The 20,673-nt window shown below is 34.8% G+C and overlaps 1 protein-coding gene across 3 annotated transcripts in view; it reads left to right on the plus strand.

The window, feature by feature from the left end:
• NAALADL2 (N-acetylated alpha-linked acidic dipeptidase like 2) overlaps positions 1 to 20,673 on the plus strand; it is a 1,313,911-nt gene that overhangs the window by 61,804 nt on the left and 1,231,434 nt on the right. For 2 of the 3 annotated variants that reach the window (XM_027587309.2, XM_027587311.2), the window contains exon 2: positions 19,187 to 19,249. The gene's annotated coding sequence lies outside the window, so the exon portion shown is untranslated. Of the gene's footprint in view, positions 1 to 15,017; positions 15,111 to 19,186; positions 19,250 to 20,673 lie in introns of those variants that run through there. The other variant, XM_027587310.2, reaches the window with a different exon arrangement.

Here is a 20,673-nt window from a genome sequence, read left to right on the forward strand (position 1 = left end):
ACTCGTTTTCTACTTCTTATCTGTTCCTTGATACTTTTCCCCCTCTTTCCTCCTTTTTTTAGATAAAGTGAATATATTTTATGATTCAATTTTGTGTTCACTGTTTTTCCCATCTGTACCTTTTTGTTTTATTTGTTTAGTGGTTACTCCAAAGTCTGCATTATTTTTACCTTACCAGTTCACTATCAAATATTATGTTGCTTCATGTAAAATGTAAGAACCATGTAAATAAACTTCCATTTCCCCATTCCGTCTTGTTCTCTTGCTTTTATAATGTTATCTCTCCATATGTTATAAACCTTACAATAATGCACTATTATTTTTGCCTTAAATGGTTATCTTTTAAAATGATTAAAATAGGAAAATACTCTATATTTACCCCTGTATTTACCATTTTCATAACTCTTCATCTTTTATGTAGATGCAAATTTCCATTTATATCATTTTACTTCTAACTCAAGAACTTCCTTTTGTGTTTCTTATGTGCTGGCAAAGAATTTTCAATTTTATTTGAAAGAGTATTCAGTTTAATTATTGAAAACTATTTTTATTGAGCTTAGATTTCTGAATTGATGGTTTTATTGTTTGTGTTGTTGTTTTTTTATTTCAGTGCTTTGAATTGTCCACCATTGTGTTCTGCTTCTCAGTTTCCGATGAGAAGTTGGCTGTAATTCTCATCTTTGTTCTTTTGTAATTAAGGATGTCTCCCCCCAGCCCCCACCCCCCTGCCCCCAGCAGCTTTTACTAAGGCAAGACTTTTTGAAGTTTCTGCTGGATGTCCCTCAGTATTCTTTGATGTCTCTCCATTCTGAAGGGTGAAAATCTTTCTCCCAAATTCTGTGAGCTCTCAGAATTGTTTATTCTACTGTTTTCAAGTGATTCTTTCCCTGGCCTCAAGTGATTTCTACTCACATAGGGCAAATCAGTAGCCACCTAACTCCTGAAATAAACCTCCATGCAGATTTTTAGAGGTTTCTCTATCTGTGCAGTGTCAGTATCCTTGGTATTCTTTCCTACAAATTCAGCTGCCTTGGCCTTCCCAAACTCCAATCTATTTCCTTAACACAGTGAAACAGCTGCAGTCTATTTGGCCTCTTCCTTCCAAGCTACTTCTTGGAGACTGCCTCCAAGTAACAAACTGGGGCAATCATAGGACTCATCTTTCTTGTTCTCCTTCTCTTAGAAGTCATAGTTTAGTGTTATTGTTGTTCAATGTCTGAAAACAGTGTTTTCATATATTTATTCTGGTTTTCTTATTTAAAGTGTAAGTCTGGTTTGTGTTACTTCATCTTTACTGAAGTGAACGCCTAGAATTTCTTTTGAACAAAATGTACAATGCCAAAATATAAGCTTGCATTCCAGTGATATGTTGATGTTGTATATACCTCCATCTGTTTCTGGATTATTCTGTTACAAGTATCTACCTTCAAATTTATTAATTTGTCACCAGTGCCTACCAACTTAATTATTTTATCTACTTTTAATGAATCTATATTTCAGTTATTAGTTTTAAAATTATGCAATTAGCATGCTTCTAACATCATTTAATTTCTAATGTTTCTTAGGATATGTCTTGTTTTTTTTTTAAATATTGGTAAGATTAGCTGGAGCCCCAAATCATGTCTTGTGGAAGTCCATAATCCCTTGCAGAGGTAGAGTAAAAGCAGTGTTTCATATTGTCACTGTTGTTTTCTATGAGCTCCTGCTTTTATTGAAAAAAATCAGTTTAGAGATCCTCCTGTCATCTTATGCTTCCTAGTTTACACTCTGCTGTGTTGACCCAGATGTGAGACTCAATTTCATTTACAAAATCCACTCACAAAAGGCATAGGAGATTGCATTTTATTGGTAAAATATGAGCCATCCCTGTTTTTAAAAGTCTTTCTGTTACCTCAACATCAGATTTTTATTTTACCACAGTTTTCAACCCCGTACTCCATCTTTGCCTAATTAAGTCTTGCTAATGTCTCCTTTTCTCTAACTTTCTTTTCTCAGTTCTCGTCTCTCTATGCACCCACCTTTAAAATTCTGATATGTTGCAAAAATGTTAAGCTGTCTTTTTAGCTGTATTGGAATGTACTGTACTGGACCCTTTGGTTACTTTTATCCAAAGTGAGTCATGAATTATTTATTTCTAAATTCTGGTGCCCACTGTTAAGATAATGAATTTTTCATCTCATTGCATTTGTAAAATGATGCTTTATATTTCTATTTTAATATTTTTAAATTGAAGATGTACGTTATTCCTAGGAGATTTGATGGATGTAGTGGCACTCCAGATGCTCCTGCCTTAATCATAGTCTTGTATAAGTTTCATAAGAAAATGTGAAGAGCCATATGAAAAATATCTGCAATATATAGCTAATTGCAACATAAAGTTTCCAATTCAAAACATCTAGTATGAAATGCATATATTCATTTATGCCCATGGATTTTAATTGAGGATTATCTACATTTTTACTTGTTTGATTATTAAAAGAATTGTTTAGTTTCTAAGTTGTTATTCAGTAATCTTTTTAAGGGAAATTACAATGAGTTGTATGCATAAATAGGTTAAATTGTCTATATATTATTCATTGAAACTGCTTCAAACTTGGACTCTTTTTTCATAAGAGAGATGTTTGCTATCATCTTATTGCTTATTGGTTTTTCAAAATTATATAAATGTCATTTTTTATTTGATCAATATTATTTTTTAATATCAACTGCTGGGCAGAATAAATTACAATTTGGAAAAGAACAATACTGCTTTTTTTATTCAGTAATATTACTATTTTGTGGATTTTTACTTCCCAAAGAATTACTTGTATGTCATCATTTGTAAATTACTGTACTAGGTACCATCAGGCTAGTCAGAAGAAATAGTGGTTTGGTACCTATTTCCAAGAATATTAGTATCTAGTTGATGTCGTAAAATAGTCACCTGTAAAATTACTTAGAAATAATGTTTACAGATGAGTTCAAACTTAATACTCTAAATAGATTTCAGAAATGAAGCATTGAAGGAAATGAACAAAATGCCAAAACATTCTACTGAATGGGAGAAGATATTTGCAAATGCCAAATTCAATAAGGGGTTAATATCCAAAATATATAAACAATTTCTATAACTTAACACTAAAAAACCAAACAACCCAATTAAAAAATGGTCAGAGGACCTGAAAAGACATTTTTCCAAAGAAGGAAATAGAGATGACCAACAGACAAATGAAAAGATACTCAACATTGTTTATCATCAAGTAATGCAAATCAAAACCACAATGAGATATGGCTAAAATAAAAAAAGTTTAAAAAACACAAGAAATAATGTGTTGACTAGGATGTGGAGAAGAAGGACTCATGCACTGTTGGTGGGAATGTAAATTGGCACAGCTACTGTGGAAAACAGTATGGTGATTTCTTAAAAAATTAAAAATAGAGGGGCGCCTGGCTGGCTCAGTTGTTGGGTGTTTGCCTTTGGCTTGGGTCGTGATCTCCGGGTCCTGGGATCAAGCCCCACATTGGGCTTCCTGCTCAGTGGGGGCCTGCTTCTCCCTCTCCCACTCCCCCTGCTTGTGTTCCCTCTCTCGCTGTGTTTCTCTCTCTGTAAAAAAAAAAAAAAAAAAAAAAATTAAAAACAAATACCATGTGGTCCAATAGTTCCACTACTGGATATTTACCCAAAGAAAACAAAACCACTAATTTAAAAGATACATACACCTGCATGCTTATTGCAGCATTATTTATAACAGCTAAGATGTGGAAGCAACCCAAGCTTCCCATCAATAGATGAACAGATAAAGAAGATGTACACACACACACACACACACACACACACACACACACACACACACACACAGAGGCACACAAGTATTATGCAGCCATAAAAAAACATGAGATTTTTGCCATTTGCAACAACATGGATGGACCTAGAGGGTATTATGCTAAGTAAAATAAGTGAGACTGAGAAAGACAAATACCATATGATTTTATTCATGTGGAATGTGTAAAACAAAACAAATGAGTAAACAAAACAGACCAGACCTATAAATACAGAGAACAAACTGATGTTTGCTGAGGGAGGGGTATAGGGGGATGAACAAAATAGGTGAAGGGGAGGGGGAGATAGAGGCTTCCAGTTATGGCATGAATGACTAACAGAAATGAAAGGCGCGGCATAGGAATATAGTTAATGTTACCGTAATAGCATTGTGTGGTGACAGGTGGTAGCTACACTTGTGGTGAGCCTAGCATACATACTCTTCGGAGAAGTTGAATCACTATGTTGTGCTCCTGAAACTTACGTAATGTTGTGTGTCAACTATACTCAAAAAATTTAACAAAAAAAGGCAGGTTGATCCAAATATCACTTTTGCTATCAAAATACCATAGAACATTTATTATTGATTTCCTACTATTCCACAATATTGACAAACGAAAATGTGTTTTAGTGATCATGCTTTCTATATTGTCTCCCTTTGTTTTCTCTTGGAGCTTTGTCAATGTTACATTCCAGGAGCAGGTACCTCTAAAATATTGAGGCACTTCCCCCACCCCCATGCTTCTTGTCAGTATTCTGATAGCAATCTTAGTTATAGGCAGTTATTATATATTTTTTTAAGATTAAAAAAAGTTTTTTAAATTTATTATTTGACAGAGACAGTGAGAGAGGGAACACAAGCAGGGGGGAATGGGAGAGGGAGAAGCAGGCTCCTTGCTGAGCAGGAAGCCCGATGCGGGGCTCGATCCCAGGACCCTGGGATCATGAGCTGAAGGCAGATGCTTAATGACTGAGCCACCCAGGCGCCCCCAGTTATTATATTTTAAAAATAGTGTGTATTCAGACATCAGTTATCAATCTATTTGTTTGCTCTACTGCTACATGTATCAAAGGGAGTACTACCTACCCACAGACTCTATTTTTTCTTCCTGGGGAGAAAGGAAATTATTACTTTGACATCAGATCATATTAGCTCATCTTCTATTTACAGACACTTCAATCCTACTTGATAATTCTACTTTACTAACCAAGAGTTAGGACCCATCAGGCCTTTACAAAATGACTGGAACAAAACAATTCATTTCTTTTAGTTGCCCTAGGAGAACCACCTCACTCAATATATATCTTAGCAGAATTCATTCAGATTAATTTGAAAGGCTTCCCAGGAAATTACTTATTGAACAAAAATGATTAAAATTGATCTGTGTACTGTTGTCTAATAAAAGTGGCTTATTTTTATATTACCTTTGTTTTAAATCATGGGTATGCATAGTTTGGGGACAACCCCTATGATACACATTTCTCTTTTTGCTACATTTCTACTAATTTTTCACTTGATGAAAGGAGAAAATTATGAAACGGATGTTTTTTATGGTTAATGAGAATGAAATTCAAACTTAAGTCTTTTTTATAAATGTTAAACACCTGAAGAATAGTAACGTCTTTTTGAAATTTGAAAAAAAAATTACAAAATTTGAAAAAAAAAATCAAGAAAGGAATGAATTTGAAATCTAATATTTGACGATGGTATTACAACGTCTAAATTATTCCTTAGGTTTTTTTTTAACATATATTTTAAAATGTACATATTAGCTAAGAATTGTGAAAAAGCTCCCTCACTATGGTTACTTTTAAAATTAATTTTTAAATGAATATAATTTTCATATAGTAAAGTGCATATACTTTCTTTTTTTTAAAAAAGATTTATTTATTTGAGAGAGAGAGAGAGAGAAACAGCATGAGAGGGGAGAGGGTCAGAGGGAGAAGCAGGCTCCCTGCTGAGCCAGGAGCCAGATGCGAGACTCGATCCCAGGACTCCGGGACCATGACCCGAGCCGAAGGCAGTCGCTTAACCAACTGAGCCACCCAGGCGCCCGTGCATATACTTTCAGTGTTGAGTGTGACATGAAGTTGTTTTCAACCTGAAGATTGCTTTTTATTTTATTTTCTATATTATTAGAGAAAATGAACAAAATTTCACATTCCAAGTAAGAGTTAGATTTTTGTTCTTTTTTGAGGGGTTGTTCCTATTTACATATCATCTTCTGATTAGTAAATATTACATAAGGGACTGTTCATGTATGCCAGTGAAACATTCTTTTGTCAAAAGAAGCAATATGATTTTTCATCTTTAATTGCAGTACTTCTAGAACAATTATCCTAGGAGTTCCTTTTCATATTCTTGAAATTATGTTTGCTTCCTAAATTTAATTGAAAATAGTGTTCATACATATATTAGGATTTTTTTTCTAGTAAGGTAATATAATATGGCAAGTGTTTCTGCTTTTATGTTGGGTATTCTTTCTTTGTCTCAGTTTTAAAACATTATACCTGAAGAAAATCTAGATGAGCTACTTAGCTGATGAATAGCTGATTTTGCTTTTGATTAGTTTTGAGAAGTTTTAAATTCAAGTTGAAATTTTTCAAACTGTTTTTTCTTTCTTGAAGAGAAAACACTTGATTTGTTTATAAGACCAAATTGGCAAAAAGTGATATGTGGCACCAAGCTAAAATAAATGCTTTTTGATTATTCTTTAATTGATGGTCCAGTGGATTATTATTCCATTATCTTGCTCACGTCCTTGTACATGTTTCTTTTTAGAACTTTCCAGTATGTTTCTGTCACTCACTGATTTCCTCCTGAAACCAGAATATCATTTAAAAAATAACTAAACTCGGATGCCTGTAGAAGCCGTGTAGGTAAAATAGATGAATGAAGTATAAAGGTGATCTCTGGTAACTAACACAGAGCCTTCGTGCTGGTGAGTAAGTGGGGAGTTGTGGGGAATCTGTAGAAAACTGGAGAACAGATGCTCTATTTAGGGGAAGTAGTCATTAACCAGCTTTCGCCAGGGTTTACTATGTGGGTATGATGGCCCACAGTTGTCAAATCTTCCAGTTATATAGAGAAGCTAAAAATCTCTCTCTTTCTCCTTCTGTGTGTGTGCATGTGTGAGATTTCCTGATTTTTAAAATTTGGCAAGTCATTTTTAAAAAAACACTCTGGATGAAAGCTGTTTGGCACGTCAACTACCTGTGAACAAATTGCTTTTGAATCTCTCATTTAAAGTTTTGTCTTTAAAAATAAGACTTTCCATCTAGTAATGGTTTAGGCTTAGTTTTTTTTTTATGCAAAGTGATTTTTAAAAACATTTTTGATTACCAACTCTTCAAACCAGGCCCAAGGTTGACAGGTTGGATGGCAGGCCGATTAGACACCATCTCCCTCTCTTCCTTCTACATCTCCAAGTCCATTTCCTTTTTTTGTGCATCTACCTGATGTGTTGTGCTATCCTTATGCCTCAAAACTAGTTAATTAACATGTCTAGATAATTCTGTCTTCCTAATATCTTTCATATCTGTTTGCCCTGATATCCATTTCCAGAGTTGACATCCATCTCTACATCTATCTCAGCTACTTTTGTTGAGTCCACCAACCTATTTCATCTGTTTAATGCCACTGTTTCCTAACTGGTCTCTTTGCCTGTAGTCTTTCCAGATCCATTCTTCACACTTGAGACAGAGAAATGGCCTAACTATAAAGTAAGTCACAGTCCTCCTTCAGATCGTTAAAGTATTCTCCATTGACCTCTGAATAAATTTAATCACCTTAACATGACCTGCAGGGTCCTTTATTTTCTGTTTTTTGGCTATATGTCTAACTTCATCTCTTGCCATTCCTCTTCAATATTCCATGTTTCAACTGATTGAATTCCTTCAACATTTTTTTCTTTTGTTAATAGGTCTTTATAAATGTGGTTCTCTAGCCCAGGCCTCTTTTCTTTACCCATTCTGCAGCAAGTTGATGTGCAAAGGAGAGGATAGATAGAACATTAGAAAAGTTCAGAACTAATTGCTTTGAGCATATGATTGTCCCAGTTGCAAAGGCCAGAAGAAAGCAGACATTTCAAGAAAGCAGACATTTTAAGAAAGCAGACATTTTAAGAAAGCAGTCCTTACATGATAAGTCTCTTTGTATTCTGGGTTTTTTAAGGCAAAGGCTTAGTGATTTGAATTATCTAGAATAGGAAGATATCTGACATTACAAAGGTATATCATAATTTCTCTGAGTTAGCAAGGTATCTCTCTTCTCTTTGTTATCTCTGTTTCTGTCTCTCTCGTACATACTCACACAACCCACCAACAAAATGCCAAACAAAGATGTATAAATGAGGGTTTTATTAGAATCAATAATCATGGCTTACACCAACATTTGGAGAGAGAGCTCAATTTAAAGATTTTACATTTTTAAACATAAGGATAACATTTTCAAAGGAAATAATTTCCTTACAAGTCATTGGAACAAGATCATCCAGAGTTTTCAACATTGAGATCAAGATTGGCCCTTGGCAAGTTGTTGAAATGAGTGAATTTACATTGTTTTTCTCTTACCTGCTTGTTTTTAGTATCCCTTTCAAAAAATTCCATGTGCATATGTCCCATAGAATGCAGTGGAATTATTATGTGTCCTCTACTTTGTCCTGGTATTAATATAGCCAGAGTTTGAATATACTATTTTGGTAGTCACATCACACCAATTGTGAACTTAGAGGCAACTAACCCTGTTAAATGATGAGATTGATATTTAACAAACTCATTTGTTTTATTAAAAATGCTTTAACAGTAGTACCATTGGGATCAATATAGAGTCTCCATGAGGAAAACAAATAATTTATATGCATAAATCCTGGTTATACCTGATAAATTCACATGTTTATAGCCATAACTCATATTCTATCATTTTAGTATAATTTTGGCTTAATTCACATCAAAAATAACCTCCCTAAAGGCAGAGATCAATGATGATCACCTAATGAAGTATTCTGAAATTTTTGTCTACATCTCTTGTGCAAATGTACTTTGTTTAAGCTTTCCAGTAACAAAGATACGCAATAGGTTGGTTTAAATTTAAAAACAAAACCTAAAACGGGATGACAAAAGTGGAGTGACAGGAAGAATAACTGCTTAGTCCTAGATGGATGAATTGAAAACAGATGAAAGATAAGTTCTGTCTTATGGGATTTTGCTGTGCACCAGAACTAATCACATTAACTTTAACCCACCTGAGGCTTTATGCTGCCTATTTATCTCCTCTATGGGATATTCTTTCTTTATGACTTTGCTACTCCTATGTTGACAGATCATTGCCAAGTTGTGCTTAAATATAACAATATAATTATGTTTCTTATTATTGTAGTCATCATAATGGTATGATTCTGTAACATTATTTTGCTTTTCCCTCTTTTCAAAGTTAGTTTGGGGGACAGAGTAGAAAAAGAATATGTACCTCATTCTCTTTGTATTGAGGTATAATTGGTACAACATTATATTCATTTCAGATGTACAAGGTAATGATTTGACATTTATATATATTGCAAAATGATCACCACAGTAAATCCAGTTAACATCCGTCACCATACATAGTTACAAAGTTCTTCATTCTTGTTATAAGAACTTTCATGATCCAGTCTCCTAGCTACTTCCAAGTACGCAATACAGTATTATTCATTGTAGTCACCATGCTGTATGTTACATCCCTATGACTTATTTCGTAGGTGGAAGTTTGTACCTTTTAACCCCCTTCACCCATTTTGCCTACTCCTTACCTTAGGCAACCACTGATCTATTCTCTGTATTTGTAAGCTTGTTTTTTTTTTTTTTTTAAGATTCCACATATAAGTGAGATCATATGGTATTGATCTTTTTCTGTCTGACTTAATTCAGTTGGCATAATGCCCTGAAGGTCAATACATGTTGTTGCAAATGGCAAGATTTCATTCTTTTTTATGGCTAAAAAATATTCCATTTTTTCCATTCCATCCATATATATACACATATATATATACACACACACCACATTTTCTTTACCCATTCATCTTCTGTGTATGGACATTTCGGTTGTTTCCTGGTCTTGGATATTATAAATAATGCCACAGTGAGCATGGGGGTGCTTATATCTTTTCAAATTAGTGGTTTCATTTTCTTTGGATAAAATGCCGATTGTATTATAGTTCCACTTTTAATGTTTTGAGGAACTTCCGTACTGCTTTCCATAGTGGCTGCACCAACTTTCCTTCTCACCAGCGGTGGTGCACAAGAGTTCCCTTTTCTCCAAGGCTCACCAACACTTATTTATTGTCTTTTAGATAATAGCCACTTTAACAGGATTGGGGTGATAATCTCATTGTGTTTTGATTTGCATTTCTTGATGATTAGTGATGTTGAGCATCTTGTCATGTGCTTGTTGGCCATGGCCATGTGCACATATTCTTTGGAAAAGTGTCTATTCAGACATTCTGTTAAGAGAAAATGACAAAACAAAAAGACTTTGTTTCTATGAATATGATTGGTCTCTTTATTCCTTTTTTTCTCATATGCATGTCTTTCTATTTTTTCCTCTCTTTTGAATTAACAAAAGCTCTTTGAAATATGATCTGCTTCTTTATGATTGTGCACAATGTTACATAATTAATATCATGTTAAAAATTTAGTGGCATATGATTTAACTACAGTAAAATATGTTTGTCACCATCTCCTTATTTAATCACAAATAGATGACGTTCAGTAATACAATTCTTTTCTATCTGTGGTGCACACATAGACAGTGATAAATGATAATATTTCTATGGCACATTGGGGAAAATGGAAGAAGGAAGTTGCTTTAAACTGGAAGTAAGTAGATGGGGGGTGAGAAGGGGTGTTCACGCTGTCTGGCCCTATAAGACTGAAGGGATTATGGGAGCATACTGTAGTCACAGAAAACGTAGGAAGCTCTGTGAATTGAATTAACTTAATAGTTGTATACATGTAATATGTTCAGATGAAAGTGAAAAATTCAGTCAATCTTCTAGAGAGTTTTTATGACTAATCACAACTGGGCTTTTTTTTTCACATGTTGTAATTTCTAACACATAGGAGGTAATCAGTAAATTTTGAGAAACTCAAAGTTATATAGACAAGCCATTTAAATGTTTGGATACATTTTTATCTTTTTTTCCAGTTGTCTGGTGTCTTTTAACATAGCTACCGTTTGCCATTTCTGTAATTAAAAATAAACAAAACCTTGACTAATAAATAATAGCAACTACCATTTCGTGGGCACCTACTGCATATCAAACCCTTATGAGCTTATTTAATCTTCATAACATCCCTGAAAAACAATTCTGATTGTTATCCTTATTTTATATAGGACTCTGAGTTTCATAAATTATAAGTAGTCAAGTAAGTAGTATGGAATTAGGATTTTTTTTTTTTTTTTTTTTTTTTACAGAGACACAGCGAGAGAGGGAACACAAGCAGGGGGAGTGGGAGAGGGAGAAGCAGGCTTCCCGTGGAGCAGGGACCCTGATGCGGGACTCGATCCCAGGACCCTGGGATCATGACCTGAGCTGAAGGCAGACACTTAAGGACTGAGCCACCCAGGTGCCCCATGGAATTAGCATTTAAACAGGCTGATTCCAAAGCCTGAAATAAATGTGTTTGCCATGTCTACAAGGAGGATTATTGACCTGTAGCATCTGTTGGATAAATGATTTTGGTTCCCCAGTTATAAGCTTTCAGGAAGTTCCTTCTCATCATCTACCACTTTTGGCTTGTACTTCTCTATGTTTACCTCTAGTTCTTGTTTCATCATCTTTCCCAGTGGTGACATTTTCTAGAGTGTAGAGCATACAGGCTGTGCATTAGCATTCCTATGGACACTGAATCATGGCCTTGACCTCATTAGCATTTGGAGGCTAGAACACTTGCTTTCAAATTGTAGCTTTGCTACTTAGTAGCCCTGTGACTTTGGACAAGCTGTATAACCTTTCTTTGGTAGTTTTCTCTTTATTGTATAATGAGAATAATAATACTGTCTGCATTATGTAGGATTGATTTGAGTATTAAATGATTTAATAAGTGTATAGTACTTGAAATATTGCCTGGCCTATAATAATTAATCAATAATCATTATTTATTATTATTGTTATTTGTGAAAACTGGATGATGATCACTTTTTATAACTTTTCTATAGGAAACAATAGAGAAGAAGTAAGTCTTAGTAGGTTGAATTTCTATTTTTATTTTTTTTTAGGATTTTATTTATTTGACAGAGATCACAAGTAGGCAGGCAGGCAGAGGTAGAGGGAGAAGCAGGCTCCCTGCTGAGCATGGAGCCTGATGCATGCGGGGCTCCATCCCAGGGTGCTGGGATCATGACCTGAGGCGAAGGCAGACGCTTAACCGACTGAGCCACCCAGGCGCCCCATTAGTAGGCTGAATTTTTAAATAGCTAGTGTATATTAGTTGTATTTTATAACATTGACTTATTTTTTTTTAAGATTTTATTTATTTATTTGTCAGAGAAAAAGCACAAGCAGGAGGAGTGATAGGCAGAGGGAGAAGCAGGCTTCCCGCAGAGCAGGGAGCCCAATGCGGGGCTCAATTCCAGGACCCTGAGATCATGACCTGAGCCAAAGGCAGCCACTTAACCGACTGAGCCACCCAGGCGCTCCATAACGTTGACATTTTTATTAGTGGCTTATCACTGGAATAATTGAGAACCATAGTACAATTACTAACATTTCCTGTTCAGAAGTTTGAATGTGTTGTGATCTATTACATGATAGAAGGTGGATTGAAAGGAAGAAGTTGTCATGATGCTTAAGGATACTTATACTTAATAATAATTTTGTTCTACTTTCTGATGTAACAAAATATCTGGATTTCTAGGAAAGAGGTAGAAAATTGGAGCACATGTGAGTGATACAAAAATGTCTTTTATTTTTATTTTTTAAATGTAAGTAAGCTTTTAATTGTCAAAATTTGATGTGTAGACTTGTCAAAGTTATTTCAATTGCCAAGGAAATTCAATGATAGGAAGAGTTTTATTTATTGGTGGGTTCTAAAGAATCTGTCCTGCTGGTGGAAGGAGTTTGCATGGATAATATAAAACAATAGCCAATAAATACATCCATTAGATTTTTAAAAAAATTATATTTAAATATAGGTGTCTTTGATGCTCTGGAATTTCAGGGTGTATTTGCAAAAATTCTACCTGACCTTAGTTCTTTTCTTGCTTTCTATTTCATATTGAAAATGAGATCCATCACTTCTTAAAACGATGAACTCACTGGGGATTGTCAAGTTATGTTCCCCAGGCCACATCTGGCCCTCCAGCTGTTTTCATAAAGTTTTATTGGAACACACAGCCATGCTCTTACATACTGTCAATGGCTGTTTCATGTTGCAGCAGGAAAGCTGAGTAGTTGCAACAGAGAAGGCCAGCGAAGCCAAAAATATTTACTATCTGAACATTTGCAAAAAAAAGTTTGCCAATCTGTAAAGTAGATGGATCTAAATACACACATGAGAGCTTATTTCAACTTGCTGTTTCATACTTTCTCTGTGTGGAAGATTACCTGTCCTCACATTACCATGAACTAAAAGCATCAATCATATTGACTAAAAATAGCTATTGTTTCATGTGTTAGTCTTTTCCTTTCATTTATATTTTAAACTCCTTTAGCATGCTTAGCATTGTAGGAATATCTTTATAGAAGATATAAAATATTACAAACATAGGAAATAGGAAATGTGGCTATTAAAATATTTAATGGGACAATTGATTCATCTCTTGTATGATCACATTATTTTGTGAAACTCTTAACTGATTTGTTGAAGCAATTTGCTGAGGTTAAGCACATTGACTTAGATAATTCTTGTGACTTGGAAAGAAATAAATTTATGAAAAGAATGAAATTATGGGTATTAAAAAGCAATGAAACAAACAAACAAGCTATCATGAACGTCATCTAGTTAGTTCCCAATAGCACCATTAAAAATACACCTATTGAGGGGCGCCTGGGTGGCTCAGTTGGTTAAGCGACTGCCCTCGGCTCAGGTCATGATCTCGGGGTCCTGGGATCGAGCCCCGCATCGGGCTCTCTGCTCGGCAGGAAGCCTGCTTCTCCGTCTCCCACTCCCCCTGCTTGTGTTCCCTCTCTCGCTGTCAAATAAATAAATAAATAAATAATCTTAAAAAAAAATACACCTATTGATGTTTGTGCTTATTTGGCCTTATGTTTGTATGCAGGGTTGTTTTTTTCCTAAGAATTGTTCACCAATTTTCATTACATTTTTTTTCACTTTTGCTCATTTAGTTCTAGCGGTTTTAGTCATGATTTCTGTGACTCTCTGCATAGTTTTTGGATTCTTTTAGTTCTGTCTTAGTTTGGAGACCAGACGTGAGATCAGCACTCAAATGGAGCTCTCATCAGTGTAGCAGTGATAGTGGGTTACCCTCTATCCCATGCAATCTTGTGAAAAGGCATTGTGCATCATCATTATCATCGGCAAATAAAATCCTTATGAAGGCCACTTCCCTAAAGTCTCCTTTCTCTTTTTAAACGTAAATTTGAATAAAAACTGGTAGTGGAATTTACTAGAAGCAGAATCCAGTGAGAGTCCTCTGTAAGGATTTCAGAACTTCCTCTAGTTCATTTGCAGGTAGGTATAGTTTATCTGCTCTGGGGAGATGGTGCTGATTATTTAAAAATCAGAGATGAAGAAGAAGAAGCCCCAAAGCAAGATGATTTATTTGCTTTTTGGTAAACTTGATTCTGTTTTGTAACCTTTGAAACATGGATTTTATGAGTGATAGTATTAAAATTTATACTCCCTCTAGAATGTGTTATTAATCATTATTGCTCTGCTGGGCCTCAGGATTACCTGTCTGCATTGTAATGCGGCTTTCCTTAATATTTACAATTGAAATACCAATGGTTCTTAAAACATCTCATATATTTCTATGAATGAAATGGGATTCACAAGAAATAAGGGCTTGCCTCCAGCAATAAACTACAAAATATTAAATTCCTCTTACAAATTTGTAGAACCTTTTAAACCAATGCTAATTTTATACTTCTGAAATGAAATACCTGATTCTATTGGTTGTCCTTTAGTGGCACAAAAAGTAAATGAAATTATTATCTAAGGATAGTTATAATAGAAATAAAAACACTAAACAATATGTACTTGCTATTCTAGGGCCTCTGCTAAGCAGCAAGTTATCTGGAGATACAGGGATGACCTCAAACCAAACTTGCCCATGAGACTTTCAGTTCTGCCAAGTTCTTAGCACTATTGAGAGGTCAGTCTTACTAATATTTCCTGTAGGAAAGGACAGTTGGGTATAGAGCTTGCCTAAATTTGGGCGTAGTAGGCAAAAATACCTTTTTTGGAGGAGCTTTCCCACTTCAGTCAAATTCAATCATTTATTGAGTTCTATTATGATTCAAAGAGTACAAGATAGCATTGTTCTTAGGAGCTCATAGAATAGTGAGGGAGACAAACGTATACACTAAGATTTCTCAGACTATACTGAGGGAAAATTGGCTTGAACACGTTTCACACTTTAATATATTCTGGGGGGAGGGAATGTTCTCAGAATTTCTGCCCTTCTTTTTTTTCCCAGTACTCTTTTCCTTCTTCATTGAACCCACTTAGTTTCATCCTTTCTACACTTAATTGGTCCTGCACCAAGCTATATCCTCTATTGACTGTTGCAAGAAATTCATCACATTATACATGCCATGACAATTATAAGTTTATAAATTAATTGAAGATTTGGTGGGTTATGTGGGAAGAGATCATGTCTTGGAGACTTCCATCATCTACATGCCCTGTTTCCTGCTGTCTCATCATTTCTGAGAGCTCCCAAAAGCTCCAACTCCTGATACATTGTTTTATTCTCTATCTAGCAGAGCCCATCTATCAAGGATAGTCTGGTTTCCCCTTTTCCCACAAGATTGCTGGTGATTTTTTTTATATTGTTGAATAAATAATACAGAAATTGCCGATGGGATGGAGAGAGGGAGAAGCAACACAAAGGACTTAGAGTTTTTGGAAGCATCCAGATTTAAAATGTCAAATTGGAGCATAGTGATTACAGTATATGTCACTTTAAAATTTCATATTAGATCTTGGAACAAATCCCTTTTAATCTCATTCCAACTGTGTGGTTGACAGTAAAGCATCATACTAAAGTATCCCTAGTATTTTCTGGGTTGGAAATTACTACTTTAGAAAAAGAGGGGACATTTTGGAACTAAAATTATGATCTGGACATTTAATAATAAGATGTACTACATTCAAGAAATGCAAGCTAAAAAAAGTGAAAGCTACATATAGAATCAATTGAAAGCAAAAACAGAGTTATTAGGAAATCATGTGATTGTTGTGGTTAGATATTAAAAAACATTTTTCTCCACTTTAAGCACCATATGGTTGGCAACAATTTAAAAAAGCAAACACATGCACATATTTATATACATGTGCTGCAGAAAAATATATTTTAATTTTGTACAGTATGTTTGTGTATAAAAAACTAGAACAAATTAGTACTATTGAAAAAAATATTTGACAGGATCTGCTATTAATTTTCTTATATCGCATATTACACAGTGTTTCTTAGTAAAAATAAGTGTTATAAAACCATTTAAATAAAACTAAGAATTGTCTAGTTTGTAAGAAAAATTGAGACATTTTTCACCAGTTGGTTTAGTTCATAAAATGTTTCAAAATATAAGTAATGAAAGAAATTTTTTGACCTAAACTTAGGCTTGGGATATACCTACCTCTTTTTGTTTGTTTAATATTGTTTGGGATGCTATGTATGTACACAATGCTTTGATGCTGCTTGAATTTATTTCACATAAAAGGTCCAGAAGTGGGACAAATTAATGCTGCAGCTGAATGACATTATCCCAGACTCTGTTTCTTTCTGTCCTTCTGCTCTGCCATCCTCAAGATGGTAGCTTTGTTCTCAGACTAACTTCCTTCATGCCCACAAGATGACTACATCAGTTCTAGGCATCATATCCATATATAACAGCAGGAAAAAAAGCATTTTGTTAGGAGGGTGGAAACTTTGCTAGGAGCCCCAGAACACCTTTCCTTCCATCTTTGGCTAGATATGGATAACATATATAGCCGTAAATCAATCCCTGGCAAAGCGGTTGGGACCACTGTGATTTGCTGAGCCTAAATCAAGATTGTCCTGAATCTGGGCATAAGCATCTTCTTCAGAATTTCTTAGGAAGAAGATACCTAAGGTGAATCAGAGGCTTTGCCTAGCAAAAAAGAGGAAAAATGGATAAAAAGCCAACAGTCTATTGGAGAAACATAGTATCCAGCTCTGGGCCAGTGGTTCTAAACTCTGAATGCACATTAGAATTACCTAGGAAGCTTTTAAAAAATATTTTGAATTAGTTGGTCTGGGTTGTGCATAGATACTAGAATTAAAAAAAAAAAATGCCCCTGGTGATTTTAATGTATAGCTAAGTTTGGGAACCAGTGCTGTAGGCAAACTGAAGATAGTGTAAGGAGACAAAAATTTTCATGAGTCTGTACACATTTATCTGCTCAAGCAGCTTTTCAGCTTTATTGAACATGATCTGAAAATTAAACATTGTCCAGCTGGGTAAAATTATCATCCCGAAATCTTAGATCACAGTTAACTTGCCAAACCTTATGGTGCTCCCTGCCATATTCACTGGCCATATTCCAAGAATGTATACTATTTGGATATTTAAAGTACCCAGACAGCTTTCATAGCCAAGCTAAGTTGCGGTTTTATTTAAAGGTAGGAATGTCAGTCCCATTTCTGTGATGAGAGAACTGAGTTGCAAAGAGGCTATTAGTAGAAGAGGTAGAAGTAAAGTTCTTATAATAGTATCCTGACAGCCAGGGTTCCCTCCTACTTAGTGTGGCTACTTATGTTCTTGTATTTGAAAAAGGTATCATTTGATCACAGTAAAGCTTTATAATTATAATAGGTATACCATTTATTGACGACTTACTGTGTATGAGCCAGGAACTGTGCTAGGTGCTTTATCCCTTCTTGGAACATTTGTTTAATCATAGCAACAATCACATGCAGTAAATATTATTAACACTACTTCAAGGATAAGGAAATTGGAAATGGGAGCGTGTTACTTCTCCAGTGTCTCTTAATTAGTTCCCTTCTCTGGAATCTAGAATTTGAATCCATTATGGCATGGGTTGCATTGGCATATAAAATGCCAAAATGCATGTTCTTTTCATTTTGCTGTTCACAGAGATTTGATTTTGTACAGCTTCCCAGTTCAGTAAATACCTATTGGTTGACTAGTAGGTAATAGACGCTGGGTAGCCCTGGATTGGATTGCATTTTCCCTGCACATTATAATTTACATTTTTTTTAGAAGTAAGTTTTTTCCAGTTGCTTTGCAACTATGCTAAGTACTGAGCATAGGATCAAAGAACAGTTGAATGGATAAATGAAATGGAATCTTTAGACTGCCTAGTTTAGAGTTGCTCAAGTTATAAGGACTAGTGAAACTACTTTGCTGATCATTTCCTTTCCCTTAGGAACTTAAAATATTAAACTTAAAGACTTTTAAGATATAGCTTAAATTGTACTCTCTAATATTTTCAAACAAATATTGAGTTATTGGAGAGTGTGCCTTCAGTTGTTCAATCATACTCCATATTGCCGTTTTTATTTTTATTTATTTTTAAAGATTTTATTTATTTATTTGACAGGGAGAGACACAGCGAGAGAGGGAACACAAGCAGGGAGAGTGGGAGAGGGAGAAGCAGGCTCCCCTCTGAGCAGGGAGCCCGATGTGGGGCTCGATCCCAGGACCCCGGGATCATGACCTGAGCCGAAGGCAGACGCTTAATGACTGAGCCACCTGGCGCCCCTCCATATTGCCATTTTTAATAAAAACTGTACTCTTTTAATAAAAAGACGTAATTGGTCTGTATGGCTGACATTTATTTAGATGCTTACTTTACAATTTTTTTTTCTAATTGAAAGATAAGAGGAAAATAAACTTGGCAATGGCTATTAGGGACTGGCTGGTTTAGTTTTTAGAGAGATAACATTTTCCAGATTACTGAATTATGATACTGAAAATGAAGGGCAAGCTCCTTCATTTATAGTGTTAGAGTAGTGATAGTGTTAGAGTAGCCCTAATGCAGAATCTCATTAAAGCAACTGTCAGGATTCCTCTATTTTACCATCGCCTCCCCTATTCTGTAAGAAGCAACTGTCGTTTTGAGTGAGTGTACTGCCAAAGAGGCATTTACAAATAAATGAAAAATGTCACAACTGATTTCACTCCTTCCAGAATACTGTGTGTCAGCTTTGTCATAAACTGTCTTTGTTATTCTCTGTTTTAGATATCCCAGCTGGACATTGGAAATAACTTTTGATGGTTTAGGGCCTCTATCATTTGACCCCAGGTAAGCCCTCTATTGGTGACCTTTTCCAAATCTTTGTGAAACTGTTTGAACAGTTAGAGAATATAAAAACCTTTCCCCCTCTTTCTCTCTTTAACTGCTGTTTTTGTCAAAAAGTATTCAGATGTCAATATCATTTACTTACACTTTTGAACACTGCAGAGAATTATTCCATGCATTACAAAGCACTGTAAAATTATGCAATTATATTTTACATTCTTTTCTCCAATACAATGGTTTGTTGTTAGCATGCTTAATCTAATAATAATGCTAATAACCAGATTACGTGTAAAGAAGATATATGGCTATGTATTTCCCATATTTTGAAATAGATGTCTATATTTTTATCACTTATTTTTATATTATCTTGGATACATAAGTCCTCCATATACTTTTTATATAACATCATTGATCCACATTCATTATTGCCATCCCCATGAGCTAGTCCACTGCACTACTGCCATCAATTCTGAGCCACATACTGTGCTAAGCAATTATATGAATTATCTTATATAAATGTATCACAGTGGTACTTGAATCCTAAGTTAATATGGATTTGGAAGAAGAAAGCAACCAATTAGAAATTGCTAGCAGCATTTCTTATTATGGATATTAAATTAAAGGAAACTAATATAATTCATATATTATAAATTCATATAATTATACTTTAAGAGATTTTAATCAGTATAATTAGTTATAGATTGTGTCATCATTTGAGATTATTTAGCTTTCTACTTGAAAGATCATGGAATGGACCAGTTAGCAATATTCTGTTTCTCTTGGAAAATAGAAGTTGAAGTAATCATTCATTCATTCAACAAATATTTGTTGAACACCTATTATGTGCCATTTACTTTGCAGACATGATGGTGAAAATATGTATCTAATTCTCAAGACCTTACAATGTAGTGGATATCAAAAAAATAGGCAAGTACAATGTAGTGTGATAAATGAAAATAGTAGGGAAAAGCATGAGGTACAGTAGGAGAAATTAAGTGAGCATCTAAGCCCGACTAGGGATGGATGTGCAGGGAGTGATGTGGCAGAAGAAGGTGGAGGAGTATTAAATTTTAGTTGCAGAGTACTTTGTGATGTCTGAAGTATAGTGTTTAAGATAGGGTGATATGTCTAAAGAATTAAGGAAGAGGCAGATCATGAATGTCCTCATGAGCCATACTTTGGAACTTAGATATAGTTGCGAATAGTGGCAGTTAGACTAGAAAGACTTCATCTGATATTAGACATTCTCTTCAAATCAGGCTGGTCGAATTCTCACAGCACTAGTTTACTATATATAAGAAAGGAGGGCAGGCCGTTCTTCCTCCTTCATACCTATATAAATAAAATATATTTCCTAGATTATAAGGTCTTTATGAGCAAGAACCTGGGTTAATTCACCTTGTTTTCTCAGTATCTATTATGGTACT

Source organism: Zalophus californianus, chromosome 1 (genome assembly GCF_009762305.2).
Source record: "Zalophus californianus isolate mZalCal1 chromosome 1, mZalCal1.pri.v2, whole genome shotgun sequence".
NCBI classification, from domain to species: Eukaryota; Metazoa; Chordata; class Mammalia; order Carnivora; family Otariidae; genus Zalophus; species Zalophus californianus.